This window comes from Rhinolophus hipposideros (genome assembly GCF_964194185.1).
Source record: "Rhinolophus hipposideros genome assembly, chromosome: 5".
NCBI classification, from domain to species: domain Eukaryota; kingdom Metazoa; phylum Chordata; class Mammalia; order Chiroptera; family Rhinolophidae; genus Rhinolophus; species Rhinolophus hipposideros.
In genome coordinates, this window is record NC_138051.1 from 50,423,339 (window position 1) to 50,441,666 (window position 18,328).

Consider the following 18,328-nt stretch of genomic DNA (forward strand, 5'->3'; position numbering starts at 1 on the left):
TCACAGCCCAAGGCTTGAGGAAAAGCCATGGATGAAGGGGACACCTCCACTGCCCCATGTAATTATAGAACAAACATGGCCTCTCCAGTGACCACTGCCTGGCACGTGATTCATGGCCTGGCACAGGTGACATTCCCAGAGTGTGTCCATCCATCAGAGCCACAGGCACTTGTTTTCCTCATGCATCTCGGGGCTGCATGCCAGCTTGACCGTGGCCACAGACGCACAGAGCCCCACCGCTTCTTGGCCATTACATGTTTTTCACACTTCTATTTTTAAAAGCCTTGGAAACAAGCAACCTGGGGGATCAGGGTGATTGGGTAAATGTCTTTCCAAAGTTCTCCTGGTCAGAGGCTCTGTCCTGGCAGGGGTCCCAAAGCAACTGTGAAACCAAAATGCCACAACAGGGCCTGCTCTGCCAACCTGCTCCTCAGATGATAAAAACAGAAACACCCACGGCACCTGGGCCCTCACAGTCTGTCCTACGGAACGACAAGGAGTGCATTCTGGCCTTTTCCCCGCTTGGACATTATCGTCCGGCTGCTTTGTGCAGGTACAGAAACCTTCACCTATGGGACCCTATAGCAGTGGGTCCCCAAGAAGCCAACTCAGAGATGGAGGTCAGCGCTCAGAGGGCAAGGGAAGGGATGTGGTGAGAAGGGGGCAGGCATGGGGGCAGGGAAGAGCTGAGCGGTGGTGCAGGTTCAGGGGACCTTTGGGTGCTCTGAGGTTGGGAGACCCCTCAGAGCTGGGGTGGGGCCTTTATACTCCCATTCCAGTCAGGCAGGCATTGGGTGTCCCCCCTGGGGAAGGGGTGTGGCTGGGGGTGCGGGACTGACATCCCAGGCCTGGCCTTGGGCAGCAACCCAGCAGCTTGGGGAGTAAGTCTTTCTTCCTGAAGTGGGACCTTGCTGCCTCATAAGTGTCCATGACAGCATTTCATTTCTCATCTTTCAGCTGCAAACTTTTTAAAAAATTGAGATGAAATTCATATCACAGAAAATCATAAAAGTAACCATTTTAAAGTGGCACTTAGTACATTCACAATGTTTGCACAACTACCACCTATGGGTCTCAACATATTTTCATCATCCCAAATGAAAACCCCAAACCCATCAAGCAGTCACTTCCATGCACCCCTCCCCGCAGCTCCTGGCAACTCCTGACAAACACCAGTCTGCTTTCTGTATGGATTTACCTAGTCTGGACATTTCATAAAAATGAAATCATACATGTGACCTTTTGTGTCAGGCTTATTTCACTTAACTTAAGATTTTCAAAATCCATCCACCTTGTGCATGCGTCAGTCCTTCATTCCTTTTAATCTTCCATCGTACGGATACACCATGTTTGGTTTATCCATTCATCCATCGTGGACATTTGAATTGGAGCATGTCATCTTTTTTAAAAAGAGCTTAGGGCGCATGTGGAAGTTCTCCCGCTACCCCCCACCAGTTACAGTTGACCTTCAACACGACTCTGCTATCTTGACCCAGACTCCCATGTAGAAGTTCTTGATTGTTAAAGATAGGACTTGGCCTCCTTTGGAGGCAGGAAAAGCTCTCCTGAGGCTGCTGTGTGGATGGGACACAGCATGAATTTACATCCTAGAAGAGGCTCTTGTTCAACGGCCAGTCCATTGCCCCCAGCCTTCCTGGGCCTGACAGTGCCATGTCAAGCGTGTCCTGCTCGCCCACCTCTGTGTGCAGTGCCAGGGTGGTCTCAGCCCAACCCAGCCTTGTTCAGGCCACACTAAGGCATTTCTGGGGGTGCTGGCTCTCTGCTCCAGGGAACCAGCATGGGCTTTGGGACTTCTTGACCAGCCTTTGGTTCAGCTCCCCTTTCCATCCCCTTGTGTTGCTGAGAGACAATGTTTCCCCTCTAAGCCTTAGGACCACCCTCCTTGGCTTGAGGTCAAAGCCACCATTCACACAGAAGCTGAACCCACAACCTGCCAGGCTTAGCCCATCGGTGAATCTGCTCATGGCCCTTCTGCCCCACTTGTGTTCCCGCCTCAGAGAAAAGAAGATGTGGCCCTTCTATGACTCCCCAGTGCCTGGGTCGGGGCGAATGCTGGGCAGCCACCTTCCTGGCTCCTCATCTGGCCCCTCTGCATTCTGTCTGCCCCGTGGTCCTTATTCCCTCATTCCCAGGTGCTCAGCGGTGCCCCAGCACCTAGCACAGAGCTGCTTGAAAAATATTTGACTGAAGGTTCTCTTCCTTGGAAATTTTGACTCTATGCCTAAGAGCTTCCCTGGAGAACTCTTTATTTATTGTCCGGTTTTACATACACTGTCTGTGATCCACCAGGTGGGCGTCACTATTCCTGTTCTACAGACAAGGAAGTTCAGGGCAGAGTCTACCCAGGTGGGGAGGGGCAGGGCCAATCTGCCCCCAGGTGCCTCAAGGAACCAGCTCTTCCTCATCCCTCAGCTACTTCTGCCCATCAGGTAAACACTATTGTGAACCTACCATGTGCCAGGGTTAATCCCTGAGGTTCTCAAGGCACCATGGGGGTGGGGGTGGGGAGAGGCTGTCAGATGACTTAGTCTCGTGAGGGAGCTGAGAGAGCTGTGCTCAGCCTGAGGGAATTAATAATAATAATATTGTTACAATTAATAATAAATACTTATATGGGTGACACATATGAACAACTATGTATATCCTCACCCAGGGGCAAAGTTTGCCCAATGGACATTCACCTGCTGAAAAACCTTACTGTTAAACCCCAATCTAGAAAACAAAGGCAAGCCCCACTGCAGGAGGGGTGACCTACACCACGGCCTCGTCCGCTCATCTGCATACCGATGGACAGCCTCCCCGAGGGGTTTATTTGTCTCCGAGCAAGAGTGGCTCAGACCTGAGGGCAGGATTTCTTTTTTCCTTGTTTCTTTCCCAGCAACAAACGCAGGCCATGGTGCAGAGTGGGTGCCAAGGAAATGGGCAATGAATGAATGCTCGAGAAGGGACACTGAAGAGCAGGAAGGGAGAAGGGCAGTTATCGTAGAGCTTGGGATGGAGGCAGAGGTGAAGTCCTTCGCACGATTTTTTCCGTTAAGCCATGGATGGGGTGTGAGGGTGTCTCGTTCTTCTTTTTATTTAGGATGGTGCGCAGTGAATTGCGCATGCCACAAAAAGGAACAACGTTGAGGACCAAGCACACGTGATCACTATTTACGTCAGAACCCCCCTGACCTGCTGCTGACAGTGCACCTGGATTGACAGGAATTAAATGTACCCTGGAATTAAATGTACTGGATTAGCGTGCCCAGGTGTGGCCATAGCGGTCCACAGAGGAAACAGCTGAGAAAAGCTAGGGTGTGCGGCCAGAGCTCCAGGCGTCCCGGCAGGAAACAGGTAGAGCGGTTGCTGGGTTTTATCCCTTCCCTGAGTTGCTGGGGCTTTCCCTCCCTCCTACTCCTGACCCCACCCACACTGGAGACCTCAGGGGTGGGCCAACCCAACTCCCGCAGATGGACCACCTGGCTGTGGGTGAAGGTCTGTCTTAGGGGAGAGGAAAGTCGGCAACAGGTGGTGCCCCGTCCCCCCCATCTTGTGCTGTGAAAGGGAAACCTGGAGGACGGTGGGAGTCAGGGCCAGGGAGCCCTGAATGGGACACTGAGGTAGATGGTGTGGACAAGGTGGGCAACTTAAGACTCTGAGCCAAATCGGAGAGAGGAAGGGAGGGAGGGAGAGATGCAGGAGAGAGCCCCAGCCTGGAGAAGCACCAGTCTCCAGCTGGGTGAGGCTGTGCCTTCCATTACTCTGGCCGTTTGCCTCTCTGTGCCTTGGGTGTCCACAGTGAGGGGCGGGAGGTGTTGACAGTCCCTGTGTCAGGAGGGAAGCCCACCTTGGCCACTTGCCTGGCAGGGGCCCTGTAGAAGCCCCCAAAGCTATAAATAGGTTCATTCTAGCAGCACCCCTGTGGATGGGGAGGGCGAGAGGAGCAGTCATGGGGTATGAGGAATATAGAGACTGTTCTCCAGGAGCTGGAAACTTCCAGGCAGTCAACCCTGCAGTAAAAGCGCGCGCACACACACACCCCACTCTGGGATCAGCAGTCCCATACATTCCTGCTCACCTGGTTTCTTCTCTGTGAAATGAGCGTTAGAGGCCCAGGCGGACCTGAGGTGGTTTTCCTAATTCCTTTCCCATTCTGCCAAGGAGGGGAAGGGGATGCTTTCTGATATAAGAGAAAAAAGGGACGTGAGAAGGGAAGGAGGTCTCCCCAGAGCAGCTTGGAAGAGGCCTGGGCTGCAGCCAAGGCCCAGCCACTGCCAGAGGAGACCAGATGGCATGGGCTTTCCTGCCTGCAAACCTCCAAAATGGCCCAATCCTCTTCTGTGCGCCCCACATTTCTTCATAAGGCATGCGAGTTTCACTCTCACACTGATATCCTTGGTTATTGTTTCATTTTTGAGACTCCTGTTAGCTTCTACTTCAGCTGAAATCTGAAGATTAGGCCAATTTCTTTGTCTCTCAGACTTAGGGAAATGAGAGGCTTCAGGTCCTCTGAAGATGCCAAGAACTCTCACTGTACTTCCTTCTTAAGGCTCCAGGGATATAAAATGGTTGCTATGGAGATTCCTTCATTTGTAGAGTAACATTTTTCAGAAAAAAAGAATGATTCACAAGTAGTTTCATGGGGAACAGAGTCAATCCTTGGGGATGATATAATGTAGCAGAGATTGAAAGAGGAAGATGAGTGCCTTCGGTTTGTGTACTTTTTTCCTCTCTGATCCTTGTGCATGCCGAAGCCCACCAGCAGCTTCCTCAGAGCTGCACTCTGCACACACACTTCTATTTGCCTCTTCACAACATCTGAGGGCAGGTGTTAAAAATAGTGTTAGAAACCCCCAGCTAGCTTCACTGGGGAGTTCCTATCCCAATCTCCACACAGGTCTTCATGGCCACTTCTGGGCCTGCCTGGCTGGATGAAGTCATTAACCTGAGAGTGCCACAGGGCCTTTGCACATTCGTTAGCATGACTGGCTGGGCAGAGGGCTTTCGCTACATTAACTCTCCAGAAAGGCTGGGGTTAACAGTGCATACTGGAAACGGAGGTCCACAGAGAGAAGCACCTGACCCCAGATCCCACTGTATCTAAGTGACAGAGGTAGGCACAGAAGCCAGGCCTTCTAAGCAGCTGGGGGCAGCAGAGCAGGAATCAGGAGAAATACTTTTATGAACAGAGGTTCACTGGCTCTGGTTGTAGGGCAGGCCCTGGGTGAAGGCCAAGCCATGCCGCAGCCCTGAAAAGTTTCCAGGATGGAGAGGAGGCAGAGGAAAGGGGAAGGGGAACAGGTGGGGGAAAGGAGAAAAGGAAGTGGGGAGGAGGAGGGCAAGGGGAGAAGAGGAAAGGGATTGAGGAAAAGGTGGGAGAGGGGGAAGAAAGGAAGCCAAGGAAGGAAGTGGAAGGAAGAGGAAGGAGGAGGAAGAGGAGAGGTCCAGCCTCTCCCCCTGAACTCCTCCTCCTCAGATCAGAACGCCTGCCCCCACATCTCTGTCTGTATCTACAGGCAGGAGAGATGGCAATGTGTGTTTGTACCACAATTTAACTAAAACTCTAAGGTTGAACTTTAAGTTGTATTTCATTTGACTCCTACACGAAAACCTGTAATGACCACACGAATACTTGTGCTTCTTTATAAGCGCTTTCTTCAAAATGTATTTTCTTACGTGCCTCCAGTCCCTTTACCGAAACCTATCACTAAGGTCATGGCTATTGAAAACTTGTCCTTTTCTGCTTGTGCATGCGCACGTATTCCCATGTTAGGGGTGTCACTCCTTTTCTGTCACTGTTTGTATTACAAGAGTTGAATCATACTGGATAAAATGCTCGGCCTTTTGTATTGCTCACTGAACAATAAATACATCATGAAAATCCCTCTGCGTGAGCAGATGGAGATCTTACTCATTCTTTTTCATGCCATGTGGGCTTAAGAGGGCACTCCCCACATAGCCAAGAGATTTTTTTTCCCCCATGGTAAAATAGAAATAAATTTTTGGTTAATGCTGGAGACTTTACTAGAATTCTTTTTATCTGACAGTGAACGAAACTACTGGTATGGTTCAAAAGCCAAGGACGGCAGCCCTGTGCATGGGTTTGTTGGTAAAGACAGAGAAATGGGTCTGCCCCAGGTAGTTGGCTGTCCTGCCAACTGTCCTGAGAGGCTGTGGCCATTAGACAGCAATCCCACAGCTGTCTGAAGGAGGCCTGAAAGGTGAGCCTGCAGGAGTGAAGGCTCCAGTTACACCCCCAGGGAGAGGGCAACTCCAATGGAGAAAACTCTAAAGGGAAAGTGTGGAGGTCGGAAATTATCTGATGGGCCCTTGTGGCCAAGACATGAAGCTAAGTAGGAAAAAGTATGGTTATTCAAAGGATTGGCTGAACAGCCACTGACTTTCCCCCTGGAATTTCAAGAGCCCCAGGTTATTTTTGGCCTTTAGTTTCCCCTCGCGGGAGACTGGGCCACTTGTCTCTTGATTTTTCTAACTGCAGAACGGATAAAAGTCTGAGATTTCAATCAAAAGCTTAAGAAAATAATAATCCTTGGTTGCCCTAATTCTTTCCTGCAAATACCTCACACTGACAGAAACTGTCTTTAAGCCCCTTTTCTTTGCTTTTGTGCTTTGAATTTCTTGCTTAATTAAAAAGAATTGTTTTCCTGATGTGGGCTTGAAAGTGCTTATTTATTTTAACTTCTTATTCCTTTTTTCCTTATCTGAGCCAGTTGACTTGATAACTCTATAAGTGTCTCTTTAAATTTGCATTGTCTCTGTCCCCAAGGGAACCTGATGAACTTTATAATCAGCCCATTTCTCTTCCCACGGAATGGAAGTTGTTTGGTCAATAACAAGCAGAGTTCCTAAATTCAACTGCTCTAACTTAACTTGGCTGCTTGTCCCTAGCAGAGATTTTAGAATAACCTTCTCAGAAAAAGATTTCAATTTCACTCACTCCTACCAATATTTAATGACAACATTAACTGAAAATTAATGATGAATTAATATCTTCATTTCGAAGTACTTGGTTAAATTTACTGTTAAAAAATAAAAAGGCAGCCAAACTGATATATCACTGAAGCCCAGCAACTGCTGATTGACAGAACGTTTTTCCCATCCCTTAAGGCGATCAAGTATAATAAGTACGCAGTCTGAGAATGCCTCTGAGACGTGCCATCCAGCGGCTTGGATTCTTGCTCAGAGGATTGTGATAGAATTAAGTCTGACTCAACGAATGAGGTCACTGGGAAGAAGCTCTGGCATGAAATTGACCGTCAGTGCCAGGGTCAATTTACTAGGCAGTCATCTGCTTGTGGTTCCAGAAGACCTCTGGGTAAATTCCAGACACCGCCTGGGCTGAAGATAGCTTGCGCATGAAGTCACCGAACCCTGGTCAAGGCGACTTTTGATGACCATCTCTCAGTACACCGGAAAGTATTTCCAGAGACAGGATGCCATTTTGGTGTGCAAAGCCTTAGAAATCTTCTTATGTTAAATTAGAAATGGGATGGCAGGTGTGGAAGACTCTGTGACTCTGGCGCCAGGAGACTCAAGTTCTAGTTCTACCACAGATATTAGTTAACTGGACTTGGCAATTCAAGTCATTGCATGGCTCGTCTTAGAGGTGTTCTTAGATTGGATATTGCACTGTACGGAGAAGTGTAGACAAGTAAGGAATTCTGTCAATCCCCAGTTGTCAGGCTTAAAAGATGCCTTTTCTCCTACTACACTGGGCGCCAGTTTTTTATCTGTCAGGTGGAGGCAGTAATTATTACGTACCCACCCCTTACCTCGGAGGACAAGTAACATAAATATGATGAGAATATAGGTATGAAGTTATTGTTACAAAGCTCAAAGTTCTGCACAAATAGAAAGCACAAATGGATATGATTTCTAGATTCTTTTCAATGAAGCTTTTCAATCATTCCCAGTCACAGTTTTAGGAATTCATTAAGCACATCCTTGTTATTCAAAGTATGCTGATTCAGATATCACAACCTAGATGGTCAGTGGTCTCTTCTTTTCATGCACAAGCTACCCTTCTACCCTTGGGGGTCAACCTGACCTTCTTGCTTGTTCTGTCACTGCTTCACACTTTCTGCCTCTGACACTGCAGAAGCAAGGACCACAGATAATCTCTCTTGGCTTCCTCTTGAAACTTCCCTCCTCAAAGTTTCTCAGCTGTGTCTTCCGGAGTTTCTCACAGAATTCTTGGCTAGGAAGCCATGTCCCTTCAACCAAGTCAAGTCTCTTGAATTCCTAGAGGCAGCATAGCACAGGAACAGCTTGTGGGACTTTGGGCTGGACAGGTCACTTATTAATTATCCACTGGCTTTGCTGAGCTTTGCTTTTCTCATCTATAAAATGGGAATAAGAAATCTACTTTCCTGGGTATCTATGAGGATGAAGTAAAAGTAAATGGGTGGAAGGGTCTGGCATATTATAGGAGCTGAACATACTACATCTTTTTCCTTCTCTCCCTTTTCCCTCCCCAGTCAGCCGCCTGCAAGGCACTACCGCCTCTCTCGAGTACGAACTCCTTTTCTCTCCTTGCAAAGGAAAGGAAACTCAGCCCCATGTCTGTACATCGTCCTGGAGAAGCCCTCACAAGGCTCCAGCCTCCCCTCCCATACTGGCCTTCTCTGCACTATTCCAGATTCTTCACATTTGGAGTTGTGTAGGGGAAACATCTGGATGCATCACTTTCCCATGTCGCATCTGGACATATTGCAGAGCCACAACCACCCGTGCACACTGAGAATCGTGTCATCTGTGCTGCTGGCAAGCCAAGAAGTAGCTTTGTGTGAGTCTACATGTAGGTGCTGGGGTGGCCTCAGAGGAAGGAAGAGGGACTCACAGGGCCCAAAGAAGTGAGGAGTCAGGTAGGATCTTATAAAGTGGGTTTCACTACAGGCCGTTGAGACACTGCTCATGAATTCCCTACGTCCTGCTCTTTTCACAGGAGACAACGCTGGAAATCAAAGGAAGCGGAGGCTTCCCAAGCCGCTGAATCCAGGGCACTGGGATAAAATGGGGGCCTATACCCCACCTGCTGCATACGTGTCCCCATCTCCATTCTGCAGGGGGTGTAGGAAGAGAGCAAAGTGTTGATGCCACACGTGCTGGCATTCCTGTGTGCTGCATCCCCACCCCTCCCTGGGGCCTGCCTCCCTTCGTTCTTCCCCTTTCCACATCTCTTCATCCATCTTTCTCCTCTTTATGTTTGTCTGTCCAGATGGCTGTCAGTAGGGTCACCCTTGTCATCATAATCTTGCATGTTCCAAAGCGTGCTCTGTGGAACACATGTTACTTCAGAACGTGCCTCAAAATATGGATCCCACAGCTAACGGCAGGGAACACTGCTTGCCCTGTCTCCCTCTTGGAGACTCTTGATTCATATTATCTGTTAAGAGCTCTGAAAAATCCCCCATACGTGGTTTCCTCTGGCTTAGCTAGTTTTTGCCAAAGCGACTTGGATCGTGGGCCTTTTCCTATGAACTCACAAGGAGCACCCATTAGAGTTTGGTGAATCACACTTTGGGAAAAGCTGGCATGAACAATGTATTATTTATAGGAATGCTGTGAAGTCAAAATTCGCTAATGAGAAATCTGGCATCAAAGGCCTATGGAAAAATGTGCGTGCTTTGCTTTAACGAAAATATGACATTTGTGTAAATCAGAGTTTCCCACCCCTTTCACCACGAAAGATCCTTTTTAGTTCTTTCCTCAAGGGATTCCATGTTTTGAAAGCTTTTATCTACCCAGCAAACTACATTTATTGAATAATAATTTGTTTCTTTGAATTTTATTCATCAAAGACATATAACTGCCAATTAGTGTTTCTGATCAGGCAAGATAACCACTGTTACCACACTGGGTTGATATGACTCCAGCCCAAAGCAAATAAACTTAATGTTTTATTTAGTCTGAGAACTTCATTGAGGTAAATGTATGATTTCCTTTGGGCTTTTTGAAATCTTGAAAATAGCTTGCAGACCCCCCTCATTGACTTCACAGAACGCAGGGTGCAGGGAAGCAGGACTGTCAAACCCAAAGAGGACACACACAGTTGGAAGGAAGGCAGGGAGGCGGTGGTTTGGGGGCTACCTCCGGACAGCATGGAGAGTGAGAGGCTAAGTGGCTAGAGCCCCTGTGAAGCCAAGGGTCCTCGGATTGGAGATCCCGGCGAACAGGTGAGAAGCCACTAGCCAAAAACACATACATGAGGCTCCCCAATGTAGGTAAGAACCGGGCCACAGTGTCTTCTTCCCTGTGCGCCCCCCTTCACCCAGGTCCCCAGAAGAGAGCTGGGGAAGAGGACGGGACCACGAGAAGCCAGTGAGCTCTGCAGGGCCCCCAGGCTTCCCTGATATGGTTTTCATTTATGAGCTACTACTAGGAGGTGAGAGAACTCAGTTCTGCTTCCATCTTGGGTGTCAGCGAACCCCCTGGAGGGCCCCTGAAGTACCCTCCTTCTATTCTGTGGTTGGCTCCTTCCAACCCTGAAGGGAAAACCTCTCCCCCAGGAGAGGTTCCCGTCGCCATCCCCATGGGAAGCAGTGAGGCATCATGTAACTGTCTCAGACGATGGGTGACCACGGGCTCCTTAAATAGAGACTTTCCTGGTGCATTTGAAATGCAAATTGGTGTCTTGTGATCCAGTCTCCACCTGACTGTGCAGAGAGCTGTTGGGGCAGCTGCGGGTGTGGTGGGGTGGCCCATTAGCGGAAGGGAGAAGGGGGCTCCTCTATGGCAGACAAGTGCTCAGGCTATGCACTCTGAAACCCGCATTGGCCTCTATGAGTCACATTCCCAGCCCGTCCTGGGCCACAGAGGTACTGATGTGGACCCCAGCCCTCCCTAGCAATGGCCTTGGACTTAAATACCCAGCTTTGCTCCTTGACTCTCTTCTCTCATTAGCAAGGACCTAGCATTTTCCTGGAAGATACCATCTATGTCTGGCAAAAGTCCACTTGCAAAAATAAATCTTTCCCTGAACATTTTCCAGGCCCAGAAACAAATCTGGGTGAGGCCTTTTACTCATTTCCAAAGATAGACAACTGACGCCTGAGGCCTCTCTCTGACATAAACGTTATGAGAACGGAGGAATGGGATCTGCCTCTCAGAAGAACAAACCCCCTTTGAGCCAGGAGAATAAGTAGTCCTCAAGACTGTCTGCTGCCATAAACCGCAGCTTCCCAGTTCTGAGGACACAGGTGGGATGGAACTCACTGGCCTGGGCCGCAGGGCAGCAGAACTACGCAGGGTGGGCCCTTCCCACTCACCCTGCCCAGGTTCTCCCAACAGGTGGGAGCTTTTCTGGGGCCTCTGGAAGCACTGCAAAGGCTACAGTCTCCCCAGCATCCATCCATCCATCCATCCATCCATCCATCCATCCATCCATCCATCCATCCATCCGCTCAGTAAATATTTACATCTGCTTTGTGTCAGTATAGGAACCATGCTAGGAGCTGGAGATACAGTGGGTGTGCCGAGTGGGAACTCTGTCCACAAGGCACTGACTTGATGAGTGATGGATGCAGGTGTCACACAGGCTGCACTTTTCTGTGCTCTATCACAGCATTTTCTCACGTGATTTTCACAACTGCCCTGTGAGCTGGGAAGGAAGGAAGGAAGGAAGGAAGGAAGGAAGGAAGGAAGGAAGGAAGGAAGGAAGGAAGGAAGGAAGGAAGGAAGGAAAAAGGGAGGAGGGAGGAAAGGAAACTTGTATTTATCCAGTCAGTGCCCTCTGCTTTCATGTGCACTATCTCATTCATCTTCCCAACTACACTGTATGAGAAGTTATCTCCATCCTCACAGAAAAGAAAGCCAAAGCCCAAACGGGGTGATAGAGGAGGGGCTGACACAAGGTTGGACTGATTCCACAGCCCCAAACGCTCTCTGGGCCGGGCACACGCACCCGGGCCCTCACACATGCCCACATGCACACACTCATGCATGCTCATGCACACTCGCTCACACATACACACACATCTGGACAGTGGGCCCCTGCTCCAAGGGTACCAGCCATTGGTCCACATGCCAACATTTTACTTTCCTTCATCAACAGATATGTTCTGAGCACCTGTTTTACATCCAGTACGCTCCTCTCCTGGCCTGGGTTTCTCACGCCTCTCCCTTACTCAAGAACCCACAGGGGCTCCCTATTGCCAGTTGTTTTGTTCTTCAGCTGACCCTTTGCCACAGGGATCACTCATGCCCCTCAGGACTCCCTGTCCAGTGATTATTTGCCAAAAAAATCTTGGCTAAGACTTCTGAAGGAAATTATTTTATGCCAAGAGGGAAAGATCTGCTGTAATGATGGTTTTCCCCCAAGAAAAAGATCCTCCTGCCATTCTCGGAACCAGAAAGTGAGTGCTTCCTTGGCTTTCTTGTTACTTCGAGAGTGCGTCACAATCCCGCGGGATGCATTAGGCTCCGAGAGACCGAATGAAGTTCCTCAGGGCAGCCTCGCCCACTGACCTGGTCTGGACTCGATGTCCTAGCAGAGGAGACAACTGTCAAGCTGTGTACAAGCGTTTTGGCAGAGCAGGGTGCATGCAGCGAACACTGGCTGCCCACCCCGTCTGCACTCACTTAGCTCACACATACTGAGGACCTAGTGTGTGCCGGCCACTGTGCTATGGCCTTACCCATTCAAACGTTCCTGTAGGAGGGGCTTATTCCAAATATGCTTCTGTTAAAGGACAACCTTTACTAGTTCTTAAATTACTACTGGTAAAAATCGAATAACCCTAGCCCATAAAGCTTATTAAAAATCTTTCCGTATTCAATCACATCTCTAACGCCTGTTGCTTTCTGATGTCAGAGGAGCTCCAGTGTCTGGGTCCTTCTGTTTGCTCTTTATCAGGAAGATGGGCATCATCACATAGTGATTTGCAAATGGGACCCGGACGACTCGCTTCAGTCCCACAGGCCCACGATCTGCAGTCAGGGTGGAACCTTCGTCCTGAAACTACCCGGGTTCTCTATGCTGGCTGCACAGGGAATCACAGGGGGAACTTATAAACTACCAACCCCCACAGCCAATGCCTCCAGAGGGTCTGATTTAATTGGCTGGGCCTGGGCTGGGGACGTTCAAGCTCCCCCGCTGATTCCAGGCTGAAGCAGCTGAGAACCACTTGCGTTCCAGATCCTGTAGCACAAGCACACTGGCCTGGGGGCAGAGGAACCCTCGGGCTCAGCTGCTAACTTGCTGTGTGATGTGGAGCTAATCCCATCCCCATTCTGTTCTTCAGTGTCTTCCGTTGCCGGAAGGGATTTCTCTGTCAGAGTCTCTTCCACGCGCAGGACCTGTGAGTCACAAGGTAAGGGCAGATGCTTGAAGCCCTCAGGGAGGGTTACCTGGGAAAGGGGTTTGGGTCCTGGGCCTCGCCACATCAGCCCAGAGGGAGGGGGAACAAGGCCCTGCACAGGGAACTTCATCACCAGTTCCAGTCTGCACCCCCTCCTCGCACTCCCAGAGATGCACTTCCTGGGGTGCAGGTCAAGTTCCTTGGCAAGAGAAGTGTGTGGTGGGGGTGGCGCAGGTGCCCAGGTCCACACCTGCCTTGTGTGTGGCCAGCCCCGAGGACCAGTGGGTCCTAAGTGGCTGAAGCCATTGGATCTTCAGGGCCAACTTTGGGCTTACTGTGGCTCAGGAGCAAGGAGAGAGGCCACCAGTCCTTTGGGCTTTATAGCCCGGGAGGGGTGACCTGCCTTGGGCGGTTTCAGACAGAGGCCCAGCCTGATGGAGATGATGGGGAGAGGTGTCCGTTCCATAATGTGATTCTCAGAGCTGTTCTTTGTTCTCAGTTCCTGATTGTGAAAATGTGCCGTAGCACAAACAGAACTATGTTTATATTTCCCAAGCTATGAAGGCGATTTCATATTCTTGGGTGGTTTTTTAGTATTTCTGAGATAGAGTTCATATTTTCCCCTGGGACATTTTGGGGATCACTGTGACCTTAATGTGAGCTGTTAGGGGGCCATGGGTGGCTATCGCCTCTATAAACGCTACCCTTATTATTAAAGAGGAGGCGCTCAGAGAGCTGCAGGCTGGCGGTGGAGGAGGAGGCTGGGCTCTGAGAATCAAACGGCACGAGGGTCATAGTAAAAGGGCCTGAGCCACCACGAACTGAGGTCCTCTCCTGTGAGGAGGGAGGCGCCGTGAGGACAGAGCCCATCTCCATAGGCCCCGTGAGCCTTGTAGAGGCAGATGTCCCCGCACCTTTCCAGCTAAAATCAGAGGGAAGGCACCCTTGTCATGAGCTGAACTGCCAAAGGTGGCCTCTTGACTCCATGGATGTGTTTCTCCTAAGCATCTGGTCCACAGCCGGTCTGGACGATACATGTTGACTGGACACGTTCCCACTAAAAATGTGGACCCTGGAGCCAGAATTTGTTGGTGTGAAAAAACACTTCCTGAGGCTCTGCCTGCAGGAAGTGGATCATTAAAGTTCTTTCCCGAGGCTTCTCGTCTTGTGTGGTGCCTCTGTGTTTAGAGTCTATAAAAAAGAAACAGTGACGGCCAGAAACGGGAAGAAGAGGGAGCCAGTGGTCATTGGGCAGTGTGGCGCGGCCATGGTATCCTTTTCAGCAGGGTGTGTCAGAGCAGTGGCTATGGATTTGCTTCGTGACGCTCAGTTTCCTTTAGTTTTTCTAGCTCCCATCTACCAGGCTTGGAAGGAAATCCCATCTGTTGTGTTTGGGGACCTTTTCTGCTCCCTGGGTCCTGTGGACCACAGAGTGTCTTGCACTGTTCAGAGGTGGCGCTCTGGCCTCAAGACACCATGGGCACTGCTAAGAGATGGTTCTCAGTCATGTTGGTCCCTGGAGGCAGTGGCACCATTGAGTGCAGGCTCAGCCCCGGATATCCTGCCCATCCCTGTGAGCAATCTGCGGCACACGCGCACCACTCTGATTCCTCGTTCGCTGAAACCGCCACCCCTGTGCCCCACCTCTATCCGGGCACTGTCGACTCCCCTCTTCAACTCAAGGTACCAATATCACCTCCTCTTCCCCTCTAAGACCACACACCTTACTCACCACTGCCCCCTCCATGGGCCTAAAACAGAAGAGCTCTTTACCTGCAGAGTTGGGTGGGTAGGTGAGAGAGCTCAGCCCTTCAGAGACATGAAGTGCCCTCATTCCCAGAATAGAGAGGCAGCAGGAGGAAGGAAGATGCTTTGTTTTTCCTTGGGGAATCCAGAACAAAAGCAGTAGCCAAATGATACAGCTACACCCCAGCTTCACTGTGCCCCCCCACCACACACATATACACATGCAAAACAAAACAAACCCCAAAGTCCAGTTATTTTTGCTTTACTAAATATGTCACCTTGTTACATTAGCTTCATTTTATAGACAAAGAAACCAAGGCTTGGAGGGGTTCCTTGGGCTGTCACTTGGCCCTGGATGGAATTCACAGAGATAGGGGCCCCACGTTAACCAACGCAATGGTGCCAGTGTCAGGCGCAGTGGTGGACGCTGCCTTGGCTCTGTGGCCCCAGAGCCTCAAGCAGAAAACCACCAGCTGAGACACAGCCTCCGTCACAATCTTCACCACCACCAGAGACTGGGTGGGACGTGACCAAATGACTGTCACATTCCAGCCACTAAAGACAAAGCTGGCTAAGCCCTTCTTCAGTGAACGGGTCACCATGGCTTAGGTTTCCTTAGAACTTGGGTTTGATTTTCAGCACCTCTCTTGGACCAGGCGCCATGCTCACAGGTGTACATGTGTTATCTTATGTCATCCTCACTAGAATCCTACTATTATTGTCATTTCTTCAGAGAAGGAAATGGGTGCTACGGGTGCTGAGTGGGTTGCCAAAGTGGGTTTTAACTTGAATCTCCTACTTTTAAGTCTTGTGTTCTTTCCATAATATATCAGTAGATATAGTTGAGCAAGTTTGTTTTTTTAGATACAAGCAAGAGAAGTTAATGCCAGTATTCACGCCTTTCCTTTGTGGTGACGCACAGGCATACAATAAACAACAGAGAAAGCAATGAGACATTTCAGTCTCTCCTCAGGAATTTAGAGATGGGATACACGTTACTGGAGCGGTTATTCCACAAAGGACCACCAGGTGGCACCATTGCACAACAGCTGCGTGCTCCAGTGGTTCAAAGCTGAAGGAATGGGAAAACGCAGCCCAGGGGAGTGGCCTGCTTTCCAAAAGTCACTCTAACATCTATTAAGTCTGATGAGGCTGTGTCCACGCCCAGCCACTGCTCATGCTCCCCCTGATGATTAGAGCTGCTGTCTGAATAAGGACCTCTGTCATCTCCTGTCCATTTACTAATCCATCTATTTAGCAAAGATACCCTTCGTACCTAGTAACTGTTTTAAAATATTTGACCTTGTTAGATCTTTTTTGTAGGGAGCAGAATTCATCCTGCTCCCTACAACTCAACAATGTTCTCTGTTCTGTCTCAGAGAACATTGTTGAGTTGTAGAGAGCAGGATGAATTCTTTAATGAAGTCCTCCTTTGGCCTGAGGAGGTGGTAGGGACAGGTGTTGGGTCTGGGTTGAAGGTGGTAGAGCCAGTGGTCATGCAAGGGCAGGGGCAAGGTGTGACCACCATTCAGGGCCAGCCAGGCAGGTTTGCACAGAGTACCCTTTGCCTCTGTATGGGGTCGGGAACTGGGGAAACTTTGGAGTTGGAGAGGTTGGGGAGAGAAGTGGGTTATAAATAAGCAGCCCCTCTCACACTCTGAATGGGCATGGAGTCCTTGCCACTGCTCACTTGGTTCTTGGATTTTGGAAGTTTCTAGGAAGGGCATGGTGGGGCAGGAGCTAGCAGCTTAGGGAAGTCACCAGGCTGGCTCTACCCTGGCCTCATGGGTGTCCAGCATACGCTCTGCAAATGCAGAGAGCTGTCAGGGCCCTGACACTCAATAGGAGAAGCAGGCAGTCAAACTGGAGGCCTCAGATGTTGAAATGTGAAGAGATGGGTCTTTCTTGATGGAAATGGGGCAGTCAGAGCCCTCAGTGATGACAGCTACACTGGGAACATACAACTGTGCCAAGCCCAGAATTACCTTCCAAGAGCAGATGAAGTAGAAGCTGAGGAGTTTCTAGTCTTAACAAACTCCCAACACCTACTTTCTATAACTGGAGACAGTCAGATTGAGGGCAAAGGCCTGGAGAGGACCCTGGAGGCTTCTCGGGGACCCAGGCATAAATCGGAAGGCAGTGCAGGCAGCCTGTTGTCCAAGAGAAGGAGACTCAGAGACAAGAGGGAGACTGGCTTCCTCCCAAGGGCCCAGGTAGAACCTTGGGCCGTGTCTTACCGTCCTGATAGCCGAGTGCTGACCGGGTGGGAAGGATCCGCCTCAGTGAGGGAGGACCCAAAGCTCTCCAACTGCGTTTCTTAGCTTTTCTTTTCTCTGAAATTGTAGCCTTTCATACAATGAATAGCCAGTATAGAGAGTTCGCTGGAAGGAATTTAGCGTGTTGGGCAGGCATTCTAGGCTGCGTTGGAAGAAAATATAAAGTGCTGTGAAAAACTTTGTAAATCACAGCTTAGGAGATGCTTTTTATTGTTTACTAACCTATTGTCTTCTGACGACAGGTATGTGATTATTTTTACAATAATAAAATCTATAAAGAATGAACAATGCGTATTTTTAAATGTCGCATAAAAATAATTCCATGACTTATTTAAGTATAGGTGCAAAGGAAGTTCAGAACACACTTTGCATTTAAGCACCATTGCTGTGTAACTCAGAAAAAAAAATTCATTCTGTGCATGGAAGCAAAAAATGTCAGAAGCAGTTGTTCTGTAAGAAAACATAAAAGCAAATCAACAAATAAGCTAATAAACACAGCATATACTCTATGCACTGTAGAAATACTTGCTTTCTGTTTAACAACTTGGATTTAAAGGGCTGTGAATATTTTGATGTGCTTTGCATATCACCAACAGCTAGAAGCTCCTTTAAGCTATTAAATGTCAATTCTAGTCTGTGGAGAGACGATGCCATCCATTTTCAGAGTGGTGTGGGTTGAATTGTGTCTTCCCAGAATTCATATGTTGACGTTCTAACCCCAGCACCTCAGAATGTGTATTTGGGAGACAGGTCCGTTAGAGAGGTAATGAAAGTAAAATGAGGTCACTGGTATAGACCCTAATCCAATGTGAAAGGTGTCCTTATGGAATGAGGAATTTGGACAGAGACAGAAGGCTGTGTGAAGACACAGTCTACCTGCAAACCAAGCAGAGAGGCCTCAGAAGAAACCAAACTGACCACAGCCTTGGTCTCAGTTTTCCAGCCTCCAGAACTGTGGGAACACAGCTTTCTGTTGTTTAAAGC

The 18,328-nt window shown here is 49.2% G+C and overlaps 1 long non-coding RNA gene across 2 annotated transcripts; it reads left to right on the forward strand.

Moving 5' to 3' along the window:
* Window positions 1-358: 358 nt before the first annotated feature.
* Window positions 359-9,942, forward strand: LOC308497574. 2 transcript variants are annotated; one of them, XR_013993342.1, is made up of 5 exons: window positions 465-553; window positions 2,311-2,450; window positions 3,104-3,357; window positions 8,502-8,809; window positions 8,969-9,937. It is a non-coding gene; the product is annotated as an uncharacterized lncRNA (long non-coding RNA). The 2 variants fall into 2 exon arrangements; XR_013993341.1 differs by lacking the exon at window positions 2,311-2,450 and having other exon boundaries at window positions 359-553; window positions 8,969-9,942.
* The last annotated feature ends 8,386 nt before the right edge of the window (window positions 9,943-18,328 follow it).